The sequence below is a fragment of the Pan troglodytes genome, chromosome 7, assembly GCF_028858775.2.
Source record: "Pan troglodytes isolate AG18354 chromosome 7, NHGRI_mPanTro3-v2.0_pri, whole genome shotgun sequence".
In the NCBI taxonomy this organism is placed as follows: Eukaryota; Metazoa; Chordata; class Mammalia; order Primates; family Hominidae; genus Pan; species Pan troglodytes.
In genome coordinates this window covers 28,016,454-28,041,621 of record NC_072405.2, presented here as the reverse complement: position 1 = coordinate 28,041,621, position 25,168 = coordinate 28,016,454, and the positions used below count along the sequence as shown (strand labels likewise).

At 41.7% G+C, this 25,168-nt stretch overlaps 1 protein-coding gene across 14 annotated transcripts in view; it reads left to right on the top strand.

Annotated features, from left to right (window-relative positions):
• The window catches only part of CSGALNACT1 (chondroitin sulfate N-acetylgalactosaminyltransferase 1), a 353,523-nt gene that overhangs the window by 22,789 nt on the left and 305,566 nt on the right, over window positions 1-25,168 (top strand). For 4 of the 14 annotated variants that reach the window (XM_009454906.5, XM_009454905.5, XM_054656577.2 and 1 more), the window contains exon 2: window positions 2,602-2,712. The exons of the other annotated variants lie outside the window; for them this stretch is intronic. The gene's annotated coding sequence lies outside the window, so the exon portion shown is untranslated. The remainder of the gene's footprint in view (window positions 1-2,601; window positions 2,713-25,168) is intronic. 14 annotated transcript variants of the gene reach the window in all.

Genomic DNA, 25,168 nt, shown 5'->3' with positions numbered 1-25,168 from the left:
CTCCACTTGCTTTCTTGAATCATATTTTTCTAATTTACCTCCTAAGGCTGCTGCATTTTGGGGGTTCTCAGTTCTGTGCATGGGATCTCTTCTGGCACTCTGGCCCCAGCATATGCCCTAGACATTGCCCCTTGTCCCTTCTAAGTGGCTCACTACCATTGATTTCCTGGCTAGCAAGATCAAACCTGATCTTTCTTATCTGTTTGGATCCATGCTTTCCTGTTATTTCAGGGCTCTGACAGTTTTCCTTATTTACCCATCATCTCAACCATGCATTCAGATATACATTTATAATGTATATGTATATTTATAATATACATACACACATATATACATATACACATATATGTATATATTATGTGCGTGTTTTGACATTCAGTAACTTTAGGTATTTTGTACAGGTTTTCTTCAGCTATCCGGTCTGCCATATTACTGGCAATGGAAGTCTGTGTTTTCTTCTTCCTCAGATTTTTCTGTGACCTCTCAGACATTCAGCCAAGAGTCAACACTAATAGAAGAAGAGAAGAGTACTTCAGAATTCTTCTCTTTCTTGTGTTAAAAGAAAAACTTCAGACAAGTTAAATTTAGCAGAGTTTATTTGTGCAAAGAATAATTCATGAACCAGGCAGCACCTTGAAGTAGTAGAGGTTCAGAGAGCTCAGCCCAGCAATGTGCGCAGGCAATATTTATGGACAGAGAAAGGAAGTATAGGCACAGCTTGATTAGTCATGGCTGGGCATTTGTCTTATTTGGGTGCAATATCATGAGGCATTTACCTTATGATCTGATTCATTGGCAGCCTGTGATTGGCTGAAGCTTGGCTGCTGTGATTGGCTGAGACTCAGCTTTTTGTTACAAGAATATTCTCTTAAGTTATGTGGCAGTTTGCTGTGTAAGGATTCAAAGTATTGAAGCAGCTTTAGGCCAACTTCATCCAGTTTAACACTTGGTACAAGGTGTAGATTTCGGGTTGTGTACAGGAGGCTGATACTTTGAAATTTTTTATCTCTGATTCACATACCTTGATTCTGAGATGGAAGTGATATGGGGAGTGGCCATTCAGGTTCTGTTATAATTCCCAGAGCCTGGCACTAGCCTGGTCCCTCTCCATCCCTTGATTGAGGAGCCTCAGCGTTCATTGTTGGGGGGTGAACAGATAGCCCTGGCTCCCTGGTGTGCCATGAAGCAGCTGGGTACACTTCTTAGAGTGCATTCTGGCCTCCTCTATGGTTTGGGCTTGCACTCCTGGGCTTGGTCATGAATTCTAAGCTGGAGATAAGCTGTTCCTTCCTTTTCAGTATTCAGAGATGGCAGCAGAGGTTCCCTTCTGGCTACTTTCATGTACAATACGGAAAAAAAAAGGGCCTTAATGACAACAAATAAAACTCATATGAGCAGAAGCAAAATGTAGAATTCTCACCTTAGCTAGTCTGCCTTGGGAAAGGTCAGTGCACATGTAGACGTCTTTCAGGCAAACAGAAAAGCATGCATAATTTAGCACGGGCATTCTTTTAGCAGCAGAAGGACATAGACCACTCGGCACACAGAGTGCATTGTGCATTGCCTTTGTTACCCTCTGATTAAAATTCTGTCTTAGCAGTTGAGGAGGAGGTGAGCGATAATCCATATTGGCATAAAACTTCATATGTCACACAGCTGCTGGCTCCTAACTCAGAAAGTTTGAGACAATGGTGTTGATTTGGTAGTTATCCTGCATAGGGAATTGTTTTATTCTTACTAATAGAAAATATAGGTTTTTGAAGTAGGCAATAATGGAATCTCTTTTATGCTTAAATAGAATTCCACATTAATAATTGGTGGAGTGTGGGCCTTGGCTGTGATCTTGCAATGTGAACATACCACAAGAAGCAAGTTCCAAATTGACAAGAGTGCTTTATAAAATGTGAACTTGGAATATAGGGATGGGATTTTATTCTTATTTAACTCATATTTCTGAGATACCTTCCATATAAAGCACTGCTATGTAAAACAAAAGAAACAGAAAACAATGTTTTGTTACATTGATACTGATTGTTCTTCTCACTTCTGTCCAGAAGTTCTACTCTTTATCAAATTAGTTATTAATCCTCAGAAATCCTCTTTCAGCACTATACCATTTCTAATATAACAGGGTAAAGGGATGAGTTAGTAGTATAATCCTTTGAAATTATAAGTACTCCATTTTTCACCATTTATATTTTATTCCCTTTGTATTGCAAAATAAATTTGAGATATTGACATGTTCTACTTTTAAAAAGAACAAATCAAGAACAACATATCCATTATCATCAAAGTTACAAAATAGATAAATTAGAAAATTATTTGCATTCTAAAAAACCACAACAACAATTAAACTGCCCTTTGTAGGATGCAGCAATGCAAAGTAATACAGAGGGTGATTCATATGGCAAGGGAATGGATTTTGAAATGACGTAATTTATAAAGATCCATATATGTAACTTTTCTGCAACTTGATCTATTGCCTAAAGTGTCTGTGGATACTTCTCACTTCTCTGTATGTTGTTTTAACTCATAAACCTTGATGCTGTTTTCCTGTTTATTCTTTTAACACATACTCATTGAGCCACTACTATGTGCCAGGTGCTGTGCTGGTGATATGGGGTGAAAGTCCCACGAAGACACATATATGGCTGCTTTTTATTCTACTTTCAGGATCAGGGAAGACAATATCAAGTGAAAGGTCAACTATCGGTGAGTCAGAATTTCATGTTCTTGTTTTCAAGAGATGGTCCTTGAACACAGCGACTGATCCTGGTGCATATTTTATGGCAGCTGATAAATAAAGTTAACCACAGTAGACATTGATTGATTTTAATTGGATGTATTTTATTGTAGAAATACTGTTAAGAAGCTCTTTAACTTCTGCATGTCGGGAAATTAAAAATAGTGTTTTTGAGGACAGATTTTTCTTGTTAGTTAATGTTCATCAAAGACAGCAGGAGAAACACAACCGTTATGCTAGTTTATTTGATAACGTGCCGTTTTAAGCACACTAATTTCTAGAAAAAAGGGAGAACTGATTACAGCCAGATTGATTCAGATTGCAACTTTAGCTTACGTTACCTAATTCTCTTAACTTGGAGGATTTAGAATTGATTGTAAGAAAGCATTTGGCCAATGACACATTTTTAGAAATGGTCTTGTTTTCTGCGTGCTATCAACTCGTTATGCAGATCAAAGCTCTAATGCCATACATAATTGAAATGCCAAAGATAGAGTTGCAGCACGGCCTGACAGCTTGGTTATTATTTGACTCAATATTTTAATTTATTTTCTAAATTATTAACCATGGCAACAGTTTAAAAGAGTTCTCAATATACAATTATAGAGGATGCTGGCGAGTAAGTATCTGCTGTTTCTTGATCAAGAATTAGAGCCTGAGATGGAATTATTTTTTATTGTGGTAAAATATACATAGTGCAACTATTTTAAAGGGTACAGTTTAGTGGCATTAAGTACCTTCAAGTGGTTGTGCAACCATCTTCTATCCACAGATCTCTTTCAGGAGCTTATTTTTATTGCGGTTGTTTGGAGGTGTTGTGTTCAAGATGGAGTTGCATTAGGGGAAAGTGGCATCAGTTTCTCAGGTGTTAGTTTGTAAGACGATGTGTCAGGAAACAGCCATATTTCTTTATTTATTTGAGATGGAGTCTCGCTCTCGTCCAGGCTAGAATGCAGTGGTGTAATGTCGGCTCACTGCAACCTCCACCTCCCGGGTTCCAGGGAGTCTGGTGCCTTAGCCTCCCAAGAAGCTGGGATTACAGGCATGGGCCACCAAGCCTGCCTAATTTTTGTATTTTTGGTAGAGACACAGTTTTATTATGTTGGCCAGGCTGGCCTCGAACTCCTGACCTTAGGCGATCCGCCTGCCTCAGTCTCCCAAAGTGCTGGGATTACAGGCATGAGCCACTGCGGCTGGCCAAGGAGGTTATTTTTATTGCTGGTTGTTTGGAGGTGCTGTGTTTGAGTGAGCCTAATGGAGTTGCATTATGAAAAAGTGGCGTCACAAGTTTCTCAGGTTTTAGGTTGTAAGATGATATGTCAGGAAACAGCCATCTTTAGCAGCTGTTTAGGCTCATGATTCCTTTTCTTTCACAGAGCCTCGCACCCCCTAATTCCAGTGGGGATCCGTGTCCAGGTTAATTCTCCATTCTCTGATGCTTCAAGGAGTTCCCCACCTCTCCTCCCAGGGCGTTTGCCAGCTGTCCTCGTGGCATGAAGAATGCAGGAGTACGCATTCCGTTCTGCCCAAGCTTGGGGCAGGGAGCGCTGGTTTCAGCTCTGGCCAGTGGCCATTGGAGTCTGGTTTGCAAGATGATTAGAGTGATGGAACACAAGAGAGCTATTTCAGTGTTACTGACAAATGCCAGGGACTTATTAAAGGACATTCTACTCTAAGAACACAGTCAGAGGGATGCTCAGGGACCATTTCGCTCCTATCCAGGAGCCAGGCAACTCCATCACTGGATGGACCTGGGAGGGGTGGCTGTCACCTGGGAGGTGGGCATAACCCCTGTAGCTCTGCACGCAACGACAGACAGCAGGCAGCTGAGAGCGATGGCCTAGTTATTCCTTCCGGTGGGTTCACCTTATATACTTTTTTGCTTATCCTTAAGTACATTTTTCTTTATTGGAAAAAGTCCATTCAGAATAGCAGGCCACTTAAACATCATAATTCCAACCTCAGCATGGACATAATACCAGTTTAACAATACAGAACATTTTTAGTCCCCTAGCATAAGCAATTTCTTTATTAGCAGCTTGACTGGGAGTCCTGCAGTGTGCAAATTCTGTTAGTGGCCGCATTTTCAAATCCCACCTCAGCCAGCCAGGGAGCTATGTGTCCTATTCCCCAGGTGTTGTTCTATCTTGGTCTTCATGATCTCTTGGTTGGTTCTGAGCATTCTGATTTAGGAACAGGGACATTGAGTGTAAAGAAGGGAGTGTGATGGCTTTTAATGTGATTTTGACTTTGCATTTCTCAAGGAATGAGCTTTCTGCTTTTCTGTAACTCAGGCAGATGAGAGTCGTGATTATAGATTGGGGATCTTGAAACATTGCATGGGCACTATCAGTAAGATTGTAAAGATGTCTAGTCTGGTGGGCTCCACTGGCACCCTTTGTGTGAGATCGCTCCCTCTGAACATGGAATGGCAGGTGACATCAGCACCCTACTTCTGCTGGTGAGCTGATTTCTCTTGCTGAGAGCTGAAGATGCTGGGGAAATGAAAAATGATGCTTTCTCACAAAAAGGTGACAGTTCCCCAGTAAAGGAGGATGGGAACTTCTTCATGGGACCCCGTTCAGCTCTTCCTTCTAACTGCTGTGGAGCCCAGGAATCCACCAGGCACAAGGTCATATGGGACCACCCTTCTCTGTGTGGTCAAAGCAGAGGATAAATGAGGGGGAAGGGCATTCTTGTGGCATTTGTAGCATGTTCTCCATGTCTTCTGTGGCAGATTATTTCTGGGCCAGGAAGTGCAGGAGAAAAACAATGTTAGATCAAAATGAAATGCATTAAAGCCTTTCAATTGGCCTTGGTGAGGTCCTAGGCTCTCTAAGTTAAAAGGAACCTATATCTACTAAGTAGCCCTCTGATCCTTGAAGCCTCTCTACAGCATCCCAGGTTGTCCGGTCTGTGTTTGAATACTCCTGGGACAGCAAACTCACTACTTCACAAGGCAGACCATTCTGCATCTGTATGGCTCAATCTGGAAGTGTTTTACAGCTTCCACCCATTGGTCTTAAATTCTGCCCTTAGAGGAATGAGGAACCATGCATAGGAATGGTTGCTAGTTTGCATATGAGCACTGTCTGCAAATATACACGCAATCACTTAACAAGTAAGCAAGCAAACAAACACATGAATAAGCAAGTGTTAGAGTGAGCTGAGAGTTCTTCTTAACTCCATTATTTAATTCCTTTGGTATAATGTGCTCAGAGACTTCTGAGTGTATGTATTAATTTTCAAAAGACATGACTTTCTTTCCTTACAACGATGGTACATTTCAGTCCTCACTTAGTTGTATCTAGTAGATCACATTTAACTGGTTTATATTGTTAAGGACTTATCCATGGAATATTTTGTGAGAAGAAATAATAGGAAATTTGTGATAATTTCCTTGGGGAAATATATCAGCTTAAAAAACAGTAGGAACCTTTGAAAATTTTCCCTTAGTAAACTTGTTTAGTAACATATTTGTAACCCATAGCTCCTTAGAAATCAGACTGCCTGCTTGAAGGACGATTTTATTTTAATTTCACCTTTTCAAAGGTCTTATGCCAAAGGTTGGTGAGTTACGCCTTTTGGGGGTTGAGGAAAGGGTTACCATTTTTTTCCACAGTGCAGTCATACACACCTAAAAATGTTCCAGAATTTTTGGTAGAAATTGTAAGAAAGTATTAAAACTCGAGAAATGAATTAACAAGCCACCTTTTTATGCAGAGGCAGCGTGCCTCTGCATTGAATGAATAGTACTTTATTCCTACAACTGCATAAATCGTGGGCTGAAATGTGGAATGAACATGTGGCCTCGAAATCAATGAGAGTGTGTGCGCGTGTGTACTCAGATTAGAACAAGTCTGTGCAAATAGGATTATAAGTCTGACCTAAACTCACAGAACCCTGAAATAGAAGAGTTTAAAATGAAATTCTTTCTTCAGCTCACACCAGTGAGTTGAAGCATTTCTTTGATCTTCTCAAACAGATCCTTCTTACTGTATGTAGCATTAATAATTTCTATTGCACAAAGAATGCTTGATATTTTAGCCTGCATTCTTATTCACTTTTTATTTTTAGAGCTGACCTGTAGATGTGTTAATGTTTTCCATAAAAATTGTTAAACCGTGACTGTGGAAAAATGAGCCTACTTCTTTTGAATCATGTAGAAATTATCATAGTGTTTCCTTTGTGTGAGTCACAGTTAGATTTTACATAGAAGAATTTTCTTAATCCTCATAACAACCCTACGAGATTTTACAGGTGAGGAAACGGAGGCACCGAATGTCTAAATGACTTGCCCAGGTCATGCTGCTAGTAAGTGCTGGAGCCCAGATTTAAGCCCTGGCAGCCTGGTCCCTGAGTGTGGGTTCTTAATCATTACATGACACAGCCTCTCAGAGCATCACGCGTAGAACTCCAGTCGCACTAGGAATGACATCTTGCTGCTCTATTAAGATAAGGCTAGTGTCTTAAAGAGACTCAACCATAATTTTAGTTGTTTAAGGAAATATATGTTTATTTCCCTCTCATGTGGTCCAGGTGAGCAGGCCTAGGAGGCCTCAGGGCAGAGGCAGGACTTTTGCTAACTTTCCACTGGAGACAACTGAGGCCCACCTTGGTCCCAGGGTTATACCTACGTGTCAGGAAGGATGGGAAATGTCACCCAGCCATGGTGTTAGGGAAAAAGGGAGGGCACATTTTGATGGGCAACCATCAACCATGACCAAAAAGGAGAATATCACCATCTTGATAGAAACAATTTGTGGCCAATTGCAGTGGCTCACACCTATAATCCCTTTGGGAGGTTGAGGCGGCTGGATCGCTTCAGCCCAGGAGTTCCAGACCAGCCTGGGCAACATGTTGAAACCCCGTCTCTACACAAAATACAAAAATTAGCCAGGTGTGATGACACGCGCCTGTAGTCTCAGCTGCTTGGGAAGCTGAGTTGGAAGGATGACTTGAGCCTGGGAGGCGGAGGTTGCAGTGAAAGCCGTGATCATACCACTGCACTCCAGCCTGAGTGATAGAGCCAGACCCTGTCTAAAACCAAACCAAACCAAACCAAACCAAATCAAACAAAACAAAACACAATTTTGTAATTACTAGGTGCAGCCTGTCAACTAAAGAAAATAGTTAAAGGGAGAAGTCACTCCTAATTCCACTGGACATTTTTTTTTTCCTTCATGCTGCTCATCATCCACTCCTTTCCATAAGCCCTCTGATTTCCTTTTGGGGAATCACATCTCTCCCCGATAAGGAAAGTCTGGTGTGATTGAAAAGCAGGTCGAGTGCCTTCCCTCAGCCCCAGGAGTGGGTGTGTGACCCAGGCTGGACCAATAGCAAGCTTCTTCCCAGGGATTTGAATTTTGAGGGGAATAAAAGTGCTGGAGTTTATTCATTCCTGGAAGTGGTACCTTGACTAGTAACTCTGTATGAGGATGTTCCTAAGGTTGCTGTCTAGAAGCTTCTAGAACTGCCTTAGTTCTCACTGACTCACAGATGTGGCTCCTCAGCTTTCAGTCCTCTGAGCTCTCAGTGTCCTAATAAAACCCCTTCTGTTGAAGTTAGTCAGAATCGGTTCCTGTTGTTTGCCACTAATGATTTTTAACGGATATACTTGCTATCCAGAGGAAATTTCTGCCAACGTTTGATGTTTTCCTTCCATTGTCTTCTAGTATATTTTTTTCATAGTCAGTATTATATTGTTCATATGACTTTATACTCATTCTAAAAATATTTGTACATGGTGACTATAGTTAATAATAGTGTATTGTATATTTTTTAATTGCTGAGAGAGTAGATCTTAAATGTTCTCACCACAAAAAATGATAAGCATGTGAGGTGATGATATGTTAATTAGCTTGACTTAACCATTTTACAATATATTCATGTATCAAAACATCATGTTGTACTCTGTAAATGTGTACAATTTTTGTCAGCTATACAAAGGAAAAGAAACAAAAAGTAAACATGAAAACAAAAACATAAAAATGAATATTTTTTCATTTCACAACAGTAGTTGTATAATATTAGATTGTATGAATGTTCTGTATTTATCAAGGTAGTTAACAATTTTTTGTGTCATAAACATGTTTTTTTAATTACGTATCATTTTAGAACCGTAGGGCTATTTCATTTATCAAAGGCTCTATATATTATTGTTTTAAAATTTAATGTTAACTTATCTTAAAGTCTGTAACTATTTACAATAACTTTTTTATCCAAATACATGGAGCTTATATTATTTCCAATATACAGGTGATGCAGGCAGAATTATCAGTATTTTGTTAGGAAATTCAAGGCCGCATGACTTTCCCTAGGTAATATGGCCACAGAGACTTTGCAAAAAAATTTAAGCCTTCAGAACACAGAGGATTTTAAGTGAAACTACTCTGAATGATACTATAATTGTGGCTCCATGTCATTGTACATTTATCCAGACCCATAGAATGTACAATACCGAGAGTGAAGCCTGAATTATGGACTTTGGGTGATAATGATGTGTCCATGTAAGTTCAAGTGTAACAAATGCACCACTCTGCTAGGGTATGTGAGTAATGGGGGAGGCTGTGTATGTGTTGGGGGTAGAGGGTATATGGGAAATCTGTGTATCTTCCTTTCAATTTTGCTGTGAACCTAAAACTGCTCTAAAAAAGTGAGGTCTTTGGCCAGGCGTGGTGGCCCACTCCTGTAATCCCAGCACTTTGGGAGGCTGAGGCATGTGGATCACGAGGTCAAAAGTTCGAAACCAGTCTGGCCAACATGATGAAAGCCCGTCTTTACTAAAAATACAAAAACTAGCTGGGCATGGTGGTGGCTTTCTGTAATCCCAGCTATTAGGGAGGCTGAGGCAGGAGAATCGCTTGAAACCGGAAGGCAGAGGTTTCGGTGAGCCGAGATCACGCCACTGCACTCCAGCCTGGGCAAAAAGAGTGAAACTCCATCTCAAAAAAAAAAAAAAAAAAAGAAAAGAAAAAAGAAAAAAAGTGAAGTCTTTAAAGAAATTCAGGTATTTTTATGCATTGTGTTCCATCTTATTTACCAAGCTACTTTCCAGAGCCACACTGGGTACCCCCTTGCCTTGGGCAGCCAGGACGCAGATTCTTATAGCTATGCCTTCCAAAACTCAACCATCTCTTTAGAATGGAGGGTGGGCTGCACTAGCGAAGCAAACACCAAGGCTTAGTGCCTTGGACTTCTGCACCTGCCTGAAAATGGACAGTTATCCATAGTGTCAGAGGGAGACTCGGTGCTTACTTCTGATCTTCTGTAGTTTTTCGGGTAAGGATGAACCCTGCATCAGGTTAAACAGCAGCAGTTAGAGATGAGTAGATGGAGGCATGGGCAGGAGCAAGGTTGGAGCTCATGAGTCAGACAGCCACAATGAAGCCAGGGAGGAGATATCAGGGGCAGCAGGGCTCTCAGAGATGCTGAGGGCGCAGCTCTCTGCTTACGTGGGATGGTGGATAGTCATCCATCACCAGCCAAAGAAGAGAATGCGGGGCCACCAAGCACATGTGGCACTCTGTCTTTCCCACTCCACTCTCCCTGAAAGGTCATGACACATGGCAACAACACGCAGAGGATGCACTGTGTCTGTGCATGAAACGCACAAGGCTGTGGGACTCAAATATCTGAGCAGAACAGATTTCTATTTGCAACTTGTATTGACTTCATTGCACCTTCGTCGTATCTTGTGAATCCTTATGTATTAGCTGAGGGTGCAACAGCAGGCAGAATAATGGTCTCCCAAAGACGGCCATGTCCTAATCCTTGTCATTGTAATCTGTTATTATATGCAGCAAAAGGGAGTTTGATGTGATGAAGGGAGGGATCTTGAGATGGAGAAATTATCCTGGGTTATCTGGGTGGGTTCAGTATCACAGACTTCTTGAAAGAATCAGAGAAAGAGAGGTGGTGATGAAGGCAGAGAACCAAAGTGATGCCGTGTGAGAAAAACTCAGCCAGCCATTGCTGGCTTTGGAGATGGATTCAGGAGCCACCAACCACAGCCTCTGGAAAAGGTATGGAAATGGATTTTCTGGACACTGGAAAAAGCAAAGAAATGGATTCTCCTAGAGCCTCCAGAGGGAGTGCAGCTCTCCTGAGCCCTAGATTTTAGCCCAGTGAGATGCATTTTGGACTTCTGACCTCCAGCATTTTAAGATGATACACTTGGGTGGTTTTAGGCTGCCAGGTTTGAGGTAGTTTGTAGTCGCAGCCCTGGGAAACTGATACAAATGTGCTGCTGGGCAGCGGTGGTCTTGCTTTCCTGGACAACTCGTGCTCAGCTTATTGGATATTGGAAAATCAGCATGGAGATTTTATACAAAATCTCCACTTTAGGGAGAATTTAGGCACAAATCTGAGAGCCAGAAAATCCTAGGGTTTTTGAAATGAGAGATTTGAGGCCTTCCCTCCTTGAAATAAATGGTAATATGTTACTACTTCCGTTGATTGAAAAAAGTTTCCTAATCTTTAAAAATAGACTCTTTGGTTAAGCAGGGAACTATAGGTCAGAGCTCTGTTTTCAAACAAACTGTTTATATTTTCATTTGAATTTGGGACCAGGACTGTCTACAGATTGTAATATAGCCACTTGCATTTTCCAGAGTGTTTTTAGCATTTTCTCATGTACGGTACCATCAAATGGTGCAATGTATCACTAGACTTCATTATAAGCTTTTCAAAGGAGGCACTTTTTCCAAAAAGTACATCCTAGTGTGGGAGGAACTAGCCATGACCTCTGTGTCCTTGTACCAGAAAGCAAACCTGTTGCTGTGCCTTCCTCTTCATGCCTTCATCTTATGTCTCTGTCCCAGCAACTTCCATTCCTTAGTGGATCATTTTATAAATTCCATTCCCTTTTTCTTCTTTTGATATCCTGACAACTAACAAAGTCAACTAGTCATGAGGTTTGTGGCAAACACTGATTTATTCTTTTTTCAGAATAGTACCTTGCATTTGAATAACGTGAAAGTGATGTGACATTTTACATGATGTAAGTGTAATTACACTTTCTAAGAATCCGCACCTCAAGATGTTTTGGGTTTTTATTGCGGCCCACTTGTCTTTCGTTAGCACGTTAACAATATTAAACACACACATATGATATTGTTTTCATTTATTTGGGTGTATACCCCAAATATAAGTTCCTTCAAATATAAGGGCTTGAAAATAAGGGAAATAAGACTGATCTTAAACTTTAGTATCAATCCGTTGGGTCTTTGGGCCAGAGCCCAAAATAAGGTGAAGATTTCCCAGGACAGAGACCTGAGGGTAATCTGAGAAAATAAATTAGCATATACAAATAGAGGAGGCTTGCTCTAAAGTGGAGATGATTGAAAAGGGAGAATCTTGAGACTTTGGAATCACTTATCTAATCTTTGTCCCTAGAATAAAGATCGGTGGCAGGTAGTAGTGACAGCCAAGGAAATCCAAATAGTCTAGTTGCCCTGAAAACATTTGGGAGATTGTTGTACTTGCTTCTGTTTTGGTTTTCCCAACAACGTTCTGATATTTACTGGGCTTTACCTGTTGCAGATCTTGCTACCTGGGGAGAATATACTGGTCCCCAAGATGTTAATTCCTATTGCAAAAGAGGAGTTGGTGCTGTAGTCATACCCAGCACTTTGGGCTTGGTTAGTGTGAGTCTCTCTGAGGGATGACCCTGCCCTCGGTGAGAGTGCAAGGCCAGTGCCCATCCATGACTCTGGTCAATGCGCCAGGGCTGTGAGGCCTCCTGCAGAGTGGCCAGCTGGATTGAATTTGGTGGACCACATGCTCCCATCTGCTCCCTTCTCCAGTAACCACCCATGACCCTAGGCTAGGGAGACCATGTGCAAATGGTGTTGACTTTTGTGGCCAGACCTGGATTTGCATCTTGGCTCTGAAACCTAATATCTATTTGAGTTGACTTCGCTGGGCCTCTGTTTTTGTATCTGGAAATTGAAGAGAACACCTACATTGTAGGGTACCTGGCAGAAAGTAAGCATCCAAGGAATTATAACTATTATTTTAATTTTAATTAGCTAAAGGCATCATAAAACATTGCAAAAAGCTAATCGATTAATTCATTTATTTAAATAAAAAATACTGATTGAGGCCCTTTATGTGCCAGACACTATACTGTGTACATTTTAGGGGAGAGAGCAGTCAATGGGACAGGCAGGGCGGTCTCAAGCGCCAATTTCTTTTGCTTCCTTCTTGGTTTTAATGTTCTTTTTCTCATCCAATTAGGAAAAAAAAAATAGATAACTAAATGCTTATTTTAAACAAATTTGAAATGTAAGCAAAAGGTTTCTATTGAATTTAAACCAGCATGAATTAATCAGTTTTAAATCACAAAAAAAATTCAATACGAAATTTCTTTTTTTTGCTTGAGTCGAAGACTTACTAGGTATTGGGAGCTGACACAGTAAATGTTTTACTGTAGCAACATTTTAGATTTGAATCTTTACATTGGCTACACCTGGGAATTTGTTTTTATAGCAATTAATTTTTCTTTTGAAATTAATATGAAAGGAATACATTTAATGATCCCTAGAAGTATTGACTTTATGTAAAGGAACAGCTAAAGCCAATTAGCATGTTTTAATTTGCATATATCGTGCAGTTCATTAGGCATAAATGTGTTCTTAGCATAATGCGTGATATTTCTCAAGTATGTGATATGATGAGAAGACTTTGGCGGTCTTTTCAAATTTAACCTTTTCCATGACAGACAGAATTCTGAGTTTGTCATGGAATGTGGTATTTTAGTGTGAAGTGGCCCAATTTAAATGCTTTTAGCTAGAAGCCATTTCTCCCTCCTCTGAACTCTCTTGAGCACCCCAGCTATGGCTCATGTGCTTGTCATGGTCCATCAGGCTTTATGATTATTCCTCCGAGTTTCTTATCTCCCCCTGATACATGAGAACCATGTGCAGACTAGGATGGTGTCTCATGTGTTGTTGTCTGTGCCTATGTGTTTTGGGTAAAATATTTTTGTAGTTGCAGATTTCAGAGTGCAAACAGTGATTTCCGTACTTTGTTGATTAGAATCCTTCTATACATGGCGGGTGGAGTAGGCAGAGGGCTTGAGGTCTTGGCTGGGGACTTGGGCTTGTTGCATGGGCCTGGAGATCAGTTTCACAGTCTCCGGGATGTTGTTCACAGCAGGTTTTGGAAATGGTGGTGACAGGACTAGGACTCAAGAGAAAAATCTGGCAAATATCTCCAGTGTGGTTCTGGGGTGTGAGCCTTGAACTGAGAACCCAATGGGGAACATTTCAAGGTGACTGAGTTCCAGCAGAAAAGGAGAGGGCTGGCTATACTGTTTGGTCACTGATTCTTGGATCTCATGTTTATTGTCAGCTAGTGTGGTCCGGGAAACAGTGCTTTAAAACCCAGTGTGTGTTTTCTTCTCTGTCCTGGCTGTGCAGCTCCTATAGGAGATGAGATCTGAGGTCTCAGGGCCTCTGCACAGGGCCGCCCTTACCACTTCAGCAGGCCCCCTTGGGGACAGGTATCTGGCTCAGATTCTTCATCAGGGGCTTCGTTGTGATGTTTTAAAACATGCAACCAAAACCCTCCTCTGGGATGCTGCTTGGCCAGGACATTCTTGGGCATGAGCCAGCAGCAACAGAATCGTCCAGAGAGCGATGGAGGAAAGCTTTTTCCCTTTTGGGCTCTGAGAACAAGCAAGTGGATGGGAGGTAGAGGGGAGGGAGGGTGGAGAGAGAGAATCAGCATGATGTCTTCCCATGCCACGCCTGGCACAGCCACACTCCTTAGCCCTGTCCAGGGAAGGGAGCCACTCCTCAAAACTACCTCCCAAGACATATAATGCATACAGTTCTACCAGGAGAGGTTGATTCTCTTGGATTGAACAGTGTCTCTCCAGGTAGGATAAATGTGATATTTTAGTGTGAAGTGGCCCGATTTAAATGCTTTTAGCTAGAAGCCATTTCTCCCTCCTCTGAACTCTTTTGAGCACCCCCAGCTATGGCTTATGTGCTTGTCATGGTCCATCAGGCTTTATGATTATTCCTCCGAGTTTCTTATCTCTCCCTGATACATGAGAACCATGTGTGGACTGGGATCGCGTCTTATTTATCTCTCTTATTATTAAGCACGCTGCCTCCCTACATCACTAGGGATTGACTTTGGCTGCCTGTAATGGAAAACCTAAAATGCTGGCATGAATTGCAGGGTTTCACTTCTCTTGTGCTAGGAGAAGGACAGGGGTAGTGGCTCCGGACTGGCACAGTGGCTCTTCCATGTCACCAGTGCCCTTTAGCTTTCTCCTCTGCCTTTCTCATCATTCTCAGGTTTGCAAAATGGCTCTTGTACCTCTGTCATTACATCCACCTTCCAGGAAGTCTAAAGGGCAAAAAGTGAGGTCAAAAGGGATGAGCCAGCCTAGTGTGCTCCTTCTATTATTAGAAAAATAATAGCTTTCTTGGAAGACCCTAACTAGTGAGCCTCAGCTTATGTCTCACTGGCCAGAAGTATGCCATGTGGCAATACTTAGCTGCAGGGGATCTAGGGGAGGGAGGTGTTTTTTCATTGTTGTTTTCTCATAAGGAAGAATATATGGCTGCCTGGAGCAAAACTGGGGTTCTACTCATAAAGAAGAAAGGTGAATGTAGGCAGCTGGCATTGTCTGGCATCCTCCCACGTAGAAATGAGTCAGACAGACACTTGCAGAATGAGTGGCTTTAATTGTGGACGTGAAGCTTTATACCAAAAGGGGAAGATCAAGGTCTAGAATCCCAGTAAGAAACAACATAGGGATTTTTTGCTGATTTTCTCCTACCATCATCACACAACTATTTTGGACATTTAGCTCCTGGCATCCATTGTCTTGTTGTTTTTTTCTGAAAATATCTGAAAACGATGGGAGATTCCTACATTAGGACCTTTGTGATGTTTAATGTACCCAGGCTCTGGGGCCTCCTGAGTTTTGGTTGGTCATAACAGAGACAGGTTGAAGAATGTGTGCCTATTTCCAGACATACCCCTTAGATAATGACAAATATCAGCATATGAAGATCCACTTGTCAACCTCGCATCACAGGGAGTACAGGGAGTCCGTGCCAGGCATGGGAAAGAATTCTAGCTTTTTCTCACTCACTTTCATCCTACCTTCCAAAAAAATGCATGCAATGTGGCAAGATAAAATATAAATCAGAAAGACAAATGAGTCCAAGAGAAAACAAGGATGGGAAGTGATGATTTGAGCCAGGGTTGAAGTATAAGTTACTGTTTTGTATAGTGTATGTGTATATTGTGTATGTGTGGCATCAGGTCCTGTGTACTTCCTAGAAATAGGGTACAAATTTAGCTCTCAGGTTTTAGCAGTCAGCAGGTGGAGGGAAAGACTCTGTTACACAGTTCGCAGTGTCTACAAGACAAAGATAGATGGTTACTTAAGGGAAGCTTAACCCTTTACAACGGTGAGAGATCTTGCAGGGCGTATGTTAATAGCCATAATACGTCAGGACATCTTAGCATGATGGGGAATTTGGTTACAGGAATCCAGATGAGAGAGGAAGTTCATTCCTGTGGTCTGAGAGGGCTTCACGATCGTGGTGATCCTTGCAGAAGAGGCAAGGGTAGAGTGGATGGAAATAAGTCCTGTTTGGCCAGAGCAGAGCTTTGTGTGTGGGAGGCATGGGAGGCAATTTGGGTGGATTTAGAGATGGCTAAATGGCAAACAACTGCAAACTGGGTAATGTTTTGGGCCGGGGAAGTGACATGATCAAAGCAATGTTTTTAAAAAATGACTAAGTGTTCATGATGGGAAAGCATTGCATATAATAATTATCAGTTCATATGAAATAGAAACAGTACATTGATGGCAAGAAAAAAGAAAAGAGAATGTGTTTTAAAAACACAGATTCACTTGCTGCAACTGTGTGTTTTTTTGCTATAGCATAAGAACTGTGCAAATTCAATCTTTGGCTTCCAGTTTTTAAATAGGAAAATGGAGGAGAAATAGAAAGCCTGTGGCCAGGCTCGGTGGCTCACGCCTGTAAACTCAGCACTTTGGGAGGCTGAGGTGGGCGGATCACTTGAGGTCAGGAGTTCAAGACTAGCCTGGCCAACATGGTACAACCCCATCTCTACTAAAAATACAAAAATACAAAAATTAGAGGGGTGTGGCAGCAGGCACCTGTAATCCCATCTACTTGGGAGGTGGAGGCAAGGAGAATCACTTGAACCTGGGAGGTAGAGGTTGCAGTGAGCTGAGATTGTGCCACTGCCTTCCAGCCTGGGTGACAGCGTGAGACTCTGTCTCAAAAAGAAGGCCTGTTATGCTTTGGACCTTTTAGGTATCATAAAAAGGGACTCTGGGCCCCAAGGAGAAAGTCTGCAGAGGCCCCAGCCCATGATGCCCAGCCCTGCGATGGCTTGATGGCGGATGGTGGATGGGGCAGGGGTAGTTATAGGGCATCTTGGCCTGTGGATCCTTGGTGCCTGCTTCTGAGCAGTGCCTGAGGCTAGCCTAGACTAGGTTAGCAATGCCGCAGACTAGTCTAGACTAGGGTTGCAGTGCCTGAGGCTAGCCTGGACCAGGGTTAGAGTGCCTGAGCCTAGCCAAGACTAGGGTTACAGTGCAAGAAACTAAAAATAGTCTCTAGTCTTGCAGAACATAACCTACAGAAAAAAGCTATTGGTTCACAGTCACTGGACAACCAAGCTGGGGTTGTTAAACTGAGTCCCATTCAGGAGCTCAGGGGAGTGGGTCCTGGGAACCAGAGACCCGAATAGGGCATATTAGCTGTTTGATTCTATCTTAATGTCTAAACCACATAAAGGGGCAGCATGAGGGAATTTCTGGAGTGGTGGGACCGTTCGTTATGGTTCTGTGGTGGTAGATACATGACTCATTGCATTTGTCAAAACCTGTATAGCTGAACATATGGAGTCTCAAGGCTTGGTGGTGAATTCACTGCTTTGGAAGGTTACTTGTCTACCACCTTCCTAAGTAACTTTTTGGTGTGGCTATGTTATGTGTCTGTACTCCACAGAAGATATTTTCTGCAGTCATGAGAAGAAAGTAATAGTTCACAGCTACATAGGCTATGTCAGTGGTGACAAAGGAACTTGTTTGCACCTTGCCTCTGTCACACGAGGTTAATGATAATACATATGCCTTTTAACTGGTGTGGCTTCACTAAGATGGAGACTGCAGAGAGACTGAGCATTGTGCGTAGGACTCAGTAAAAGTTAATTCCATTCCTCCTCTCTGCCAAAAGCAACTATTTCTTAAAATGATAATTTTACAAGAAACTAACACCTGCATAGTGCTTATCACATGCATTATCTTATTTAGTTTTCACAGCAATCCTGTGAATTAAATATGAATTTTTGCCTCGTTTATCCCCACTAAGGCTTAGAAGTTTAAGTCCTTTGCCTAATGCCATGCAACAACTGAGTGGGGAGCTGTGGCTCTAGTATAGGATTGCAGACCCTTAGTCATATATAATTATAACTCTATTTGGAGAACTTGCAGAAAAGGATGAGGTCAACTTTAATCCTCTATGCTATTTGTGTATTTGGAGGTTGAAGGAAGTATAAGAAATTGCAAAAGGGAAATATTAATTTTTTTTTTTTTGAGACAAAGTCTCACTCCGTCACCCAGGTTGGAGTGCGGTGGTACGATCTTGGCCCACTACAACTTCTGCCTCCCATGTTCCCGTGATTCTCATGCCTCAGTCTCCTGAGTAGCTGGGATTATAGGTGTGCACCACCTCATCTGGCTAATTTTTTTTTTTTTTGTAGAGACAGGGTTTTACCATGTTGGCCAGGCTGGCCTTGAACTCCTGGCGTCAAGTGATCTGTCTGCCTCAGCCTTCCAAAGTACTGGGATTACAGGCATGAGCCACTGTGCCCAGCTGGAAATATATATATATATTTTTAAAAAGGGAAAAGTTTGTACTGTATTATCAAAGAAGAAATGGTTTTGGTTGAGATAAAAGATAAACCATGTATAGAACAAATATGTAATAAAAAGCCAAGATTGACAACACAGGAAGATCATATCTTCTATTAGGCAAGATAAAGTATATTTAGAAGTATACTCCCTACCACACAGGATATGCTGAGTGCACAGAGAGAGGTACAAAGGCGGTGCTCAGAGCATGGAGGGAGGGGAGTTGGCGTATGACTTTCCCCCTGTGTCTCCCCTAGAAGACAAAAGCTTTATTTTGGGACGGGAGCAAGATTACAAGCTAGATTCAGGACTGTGTTAGAGGAAAGGGCGGGATTATTGAAGCATTGGCAGGATCACTGAAAATGCCATTTCCTTGGTTTCTGGGGATAAACTGCCTGCCCAAGACTGAGGCTTAATCAGAATAAGAGAACAACCTCCGATCCCCATTCCCTACTACAAGGCTGACAAGCATGGATTGACAAATAATATGCAGGAAACAGACTTTCTCTGAGACATGGTGCACAGGAAAGACTGAAGTCTGAGAGTGCAGCAGTCACTGGAAAATAGACTTGGCAATCAGCCCTTGCCCTGAACACAGGGTATCACTAGAGGAATGTGAGGCTGGCAGGTCACTGAGAGTAACCACAGAGACAACAAACCTCCAAGTCAGCCCAACTCCTAGTTAGATCAACTCAAACCCTTACACTAGAGACCTAGCAGAACTAGCAGAAGGAAAGATGTGCCCATTTCCAGGCATTAAAATGTATTTACCCCCATCTTTATTCTCCCACATTTTCAATATAAAAATTACTAGGCATGCAAAAAGGCAAGAAAAAGATAAAATCGTTCTATTATAGAGACACATGCACCTAAATGTTCATCATAGCCCTGTTTACAACAGCAAAGACATGGAATCAACCCAGATGTCCATCAACAGTAGACTGGATAAAGAAAATGTGGTACATACACACCATGAAATACTATGCAGCCATAAAAAGGAATGAGATCATGTCCTTTGCAGCAACATTGGTGGAGGTGGAGGACATTATCCTAAGTAAACCAACACAGGAACAGAATAGCAAATCCCATATGTTCTCACTTATAAGTGGGAGCTAAATATTGAGTACTGATACGGTTTGGCTCTGTGTCCCTACCCAAATCTCATTTTGAATTGTGCTCCCATAATTCCCATGTGTTGTGGGAGGGACCTAGTGGGAAATAATTTGAATCATGGGGGCAGTTTCCCCCATACTGTTCTCGTGGTAGTGAATAAGTCTCACGAGATCTGATGGTTTTATCAGGGGTTTCCACTTTTGCATCTTCCTCATTTTCTCTTGCTGCCACCATGTAAGAAGTACCTTTCACCTCCCGCCATGATTCTGAGGCTTCCCTGGCCATGTGGAACTATAAGTCCAATTAAACCTCTTTTTCTTCCCAGTCTTAGGTATGTCTTTATCAGCAGCATAAAAACGGACTAATACAAGTACACAAGAATACAAAGAAAAGAACAGCAGACAGTGGGGCCCACTTGAGGGTAGAGGATGGAAGGAGGATGTGGATCAAAAGCCTACTTATCAGGTATTATGCTTATTACCTGGGTATTGAAATAATCTGTATACTGAAGCCCTGCAACACGCAATTTACCCATATAACAAACCTGCAGACGTACTCCTGAAACTAAAAGTTAGAAAACAGAAAAAAAAAAATATCCCAGGAGACAAAGCAGTCATCGGGACCAGACTCAGACATGTCACATATGTTGGAACAATCTGATAGGGGGCTTAAAATAACTATGATTAATAAGCTAAAGGCTCTAATAGAAAAGGTAGGCAATGCACAAGAATGAATGAGTTAATAGAAATTACCCAAACTAAAACACAAAGAGAAAAAATTTTTAAAAAGGAAAAACAAGAATAAAACCAAACGCCTCAGAGCTCTGGGGTAATATCAGTCTAACATATAGTTTATTGGAATTCCAGAAGGAGACTGGAGAGAGACAATAGAGATGGGAAAATATTTAAAGAAATGATGGCTGAGAAATTTCCCAAAGTAATGACAGACACCAAATTACAGATCTGAGAGGCTCAGGGGGTTACCAGGCAGGATAATTACAACAAAACAAAACATACCCAGGTATGTTATACTCCAACAGTTGTAAACAAAAGAGAAAGACAAAATTATAATTCAGCCAGAGAAAAGGAAGCTAAGTATAGGCTGCTTTTCAAAGAGAAAAATTAGAGGGCTGGAGTTAGGTTACACAGCAGACAACAAAAGTTTGAAATTATTGGAGCAAGAGATCAACAGGAGTGGGGAATAATTGGATAAAGTTTATAGATGAGAAAATTAGCCTTTGAAAGGAGAAACAGCTCCTTCTTTTAAAAGACAAGATCAAAAGAAGAAGGGTGAAGCTGGAGAGTGCTTTGGGTGCAGAGAGGAGGATGTGGAGGTGAACTCATTCCAGTGCCATGCATCCATTGAGTAAAGTAGGACACAGGTCTTCAGCAGGATCAGAGAAAGGCATTTCCTAAACGTGTTCTGTGGTTTCCTTTCACCACAGCTTGGCTTCTCTCTTTCTTCCAGTCCCCTTCTCCATCTGGGGCTGCCCTGGCAAAATACCACAAACTTCACAGTAGCAAAAATGTATTGAAATTAATTTCAACTGAAATGTGTGGTCTTGCAGATCTCGAGGCTGGATGTCTGGAATTAAGGTGTCCTCAGGGCGAGATCCCCTCTGAAACCCATAGGGGGTCCTTCCTTGCCACTTTCTAGCTTCTTGTCGCTTGCCAGCAATCTTTGGTGTTTCTTGGCTTGCAGCTGCAGCAGTCCAGTGTCTGCCTTTTTCATCACATGACATTCTGTGTGTGTCTCTGTCTTCTCATAAGGATACCATTCACATGGGATCCAGGGGCCCACTTGCTCCGGTATGGCCTCATCTTAACTAACCACATCTGAAGCAACCTTATTTCCAAATAAGGATGCATCGTGAGCTACTGTGGGTGAGGACTTCCACCTATCTTTTTTAGTGGGGACACAATTCAACGCATAACACTAAGTCTTCATCCCTCTTTATACAATTTTCCTCTAGGGAAATCCAACTCACTCTCTGAAGTGCACTTGAGTCCTGCCTCCTACCTGAAGCCTTTCATAATGGAATTCCCTCCTCTCAGCACTCTGTCATGCTCTTCAAACAAGTTATATCTTTTATGTGGTTCGCTATTCCTGTCTGCCCAGCGCGGCTCACCATCCTGAGAGTGGAAATGATTCAGCTGCTCTGTGCACCCTTCACAGGGTCCAGAGGCACTTCCTAGTGAGATGATTTAGGATCTTGCAGTACAGAGAAAACCATTACAATCAGAGGAAATGGGGATGGAGAGTAATCAGGCAAGGTTTTCTGAAAGAGGTGAGATAAAGCATTGGAAAGATGGGAGGAAGAGAGAATATTCCAGGCTGTTTTGTGAAAATAGTATTTTTTCGTTTTGAGGGTAAGATTGTAAACATGCTTCCTTACAATGATGTTTTAGAATGTTCTGCATAGGGTCCACCAGGAGCCTTAACATCAGTCAGGATTGGGTTCATTGTTTCCAACTGCACTTGGATGTTTCTTGCCAAGCTTGGCCCTCTGCACATTTTTAGATATTCCATCTCTGTTAACTGTCTATGCCTTTAGCTGCCTCAGTGAGATGCTCATCTGTCTTTAGCAAGGTAACAGGTGCTGTCCATCCATGCATTTTGGTTCTGTTGTGTTTTGGAGCTGTTTTGGCCAGGAAGGCACTGCATTTTAAGAAACGCAGTGGTTGGCATTTATTTTGTGTAATGGCGGTAGTTAGAGTGCAGAGACTTGGTGGCAATAAGGAAGAGATTTGCAGGGATGATTTTAGGATATGCTGAGTTTGGTAGAAGCACAGCAAGGCCTACTTGGGCCCTCGGAGAACAAGCAGAGTGAATGTTCAGGAAGAGAGTACTCAGTGGCTAGAGGTAGGCACCATGAGTTTAAAATGCTGCCATTATATCCTTTTCCTGGTTCCCTACTACAGACAGCTAAAATCTCTAGGTACTTCCATCCTCCAACTGTTCCTGTGAAGCTTGGTACAACAATGAGCATGAGTTTTAGTGTTGAAGAGCTCTGAGTTCTGGCCAGGCGCGGTGGCTCACGCCTGTAATCCCAGCACTTTGGGAGGCTGAGGTGGGCGGATGACGAGGTCAGGAGATCGAGACCATCCTGGCTAATATGATGAAACCCCATCTCTACTAAAAATACAAAAAATTAGCCGGGCGTGGCGGCGGGAACCTGTAGTCCCAGCTACTCAGGAGGCTGAGGCAGGAGAATGCCGTGAACCTGGGAGGCGGAGCTTGCAGTGAGCCGAGATCGCGCCACTGCACTCCAGCCTGGATGACAGAGCGAGACTCTGTCTCAAAAGAAAAAAATAAAAGAGCTCTGAGTTCTAACCCCGGCTTCACCACTTATTATTTCTGTGATGTTGGGCATGCTGCTTCCACATCTGTCCAATGGGTTTAGCACCACCTTTAGAGTTAGTGGGAAGGTTCAATGAGATAAGATATTAAGATAATTGAAAAGTGACCATCCCAGTAGTGCCTGGCATGTTGGAGGTGCCACACACTGTTCATTTATCCTTTCCTAGTTTTGAAGAGTATGGGACACCACGACAAAGAGGAGCGAAGTGGCTACAGGTGGGCATGTCAATGAAGGCTGGAATGGAAGTGAATTATTGGGATGATGCTCTGGTCACCTGTGAGATGTCATGTTGAGATTCCCTTCTTCAGCTGCGGGCATCTGCCAGGTGTTAGGCTTTTTGCTTCTCAATGTTCATTCTTTTATAGCCTAAGATCCATTTGGCAAGTACATTTCTGAAATATATTAATTTTTACGTGTGATAATAATGCTGATTTAGGGGGTTATACTGTAAAAGCTTCCATATAAGTTTGCTTTATTTGCCATGTTCCCTTAAATAGACGCCACGCTGTTGAAATACATTAATTCCTGCTACTTGGCACACAGGGTTTGGTCTCCTATATTTCATCACCAAAGTGAATTGTCTTAAAATTTATTGTTGAACTTGTTACACTCTCTTCCTTTGTCTCTTTTTCTACTTCTTCCTTGCCCCACCCTCCTGCAGGAGGGAAATGTGTTCCACTGCTTTAAAATTGATTAATAAATATTTCAGGATAAAAATATCCGTTTTAAAACTTTCAGCTTCTATCTTTTTTTCCTCCCAGCACAACTTAACTATCACTGTTGATGACTGCTTACTTTTCATTGGGCCTGACTTAGCACAAGGACTATGAATTATCCTTTAAAGACATATAAAAATCTAAAGCTATATTGCCTTTGGAAATATATTTATATTGAAAGCATAAATTAAGAAAAAAATGAATATGTAAAGGTTGACCAAACAGTTCTAGAATAGCAGCTGGGGGTGGGTGGGGCAATGAACCACAGGGCCAATCTTCCTTGAAGCATGTGGAGACTGTCTTACTAATCCTTCTTTCAGGCAGTACTTTTGAGGAAAAAAAAAATCAGACAGGAGCATACGGTAGTGATGCAATCGAATAAAGAAGGAGAATGTGAAAGAGACAATCTAGGCTGTGTTTAACAGCACCTCCTTGGCCTTCATGTATAAATACAACAGGAGTGCAAATGCTGATGATGATTTCAGGAGCATTGCCTCTGAAACTGGCAAACAGTAATGGTAAAAAGTAATTATAGGGTTTCTACTCAATTTCACACATTATGCAAGAAGTGTTAAAGGAAGGATTTTTACCCTTCAAACATGTTCTCATTTCTTTTTTTTTTTTCCATCCAGAAAAGTACAGAGAGTAATAAAACAAGAACTCGTGAACCACTTCCTACCCTAGAACTAATACATATTAACATTGTGCCCTGTTTGCTTCAGATTTGTTTTTAAATGAAAGAAATAAAATATTTCTGACCAATGTACTCTTTGTTCCTCTCCCTTCCCTCCTCAGAAGAAGCCACGATTGTGAACTTGGTGTGTTTCGTGTCACCAAGCATAGCGTTGTTAAGGCGATCTATTTCTTTTACAGGAACCATCCTTTTTTCAGATGATTTCACTGCTTTATCATAGATGCTATAAAACAAACTAGATGACTGCAGCAATCTTGCTGAACTGACTCTCAGCTGGTAATTAGTTCTTGACAAATGGATTATAGACCCTATTCACTCCCCATATATAGTCATGCTGTGTTAATTTTTAATTATGCGTTTTATGGAATGACAGAGAAAATTATAATTAATTTATGGCTTTTTGGGTTTCTTTTTCTCTAACATTTTGAATCAGAAGTCACAGATAATTTCCAGGGATACGGATGAAACTGGTTTTGTTGCAGTGTTTTCCTAGAAGTATTTCTTAAGGAGGAAAAATTAAGCCTGTGGGGAGTAAATATTTCACACACGTCTTGCCTCCTTCCAAGCTGTGAAATGAAAATAAGAAGTAATTAGTCATTTACATCTGCTGTGGACCCAA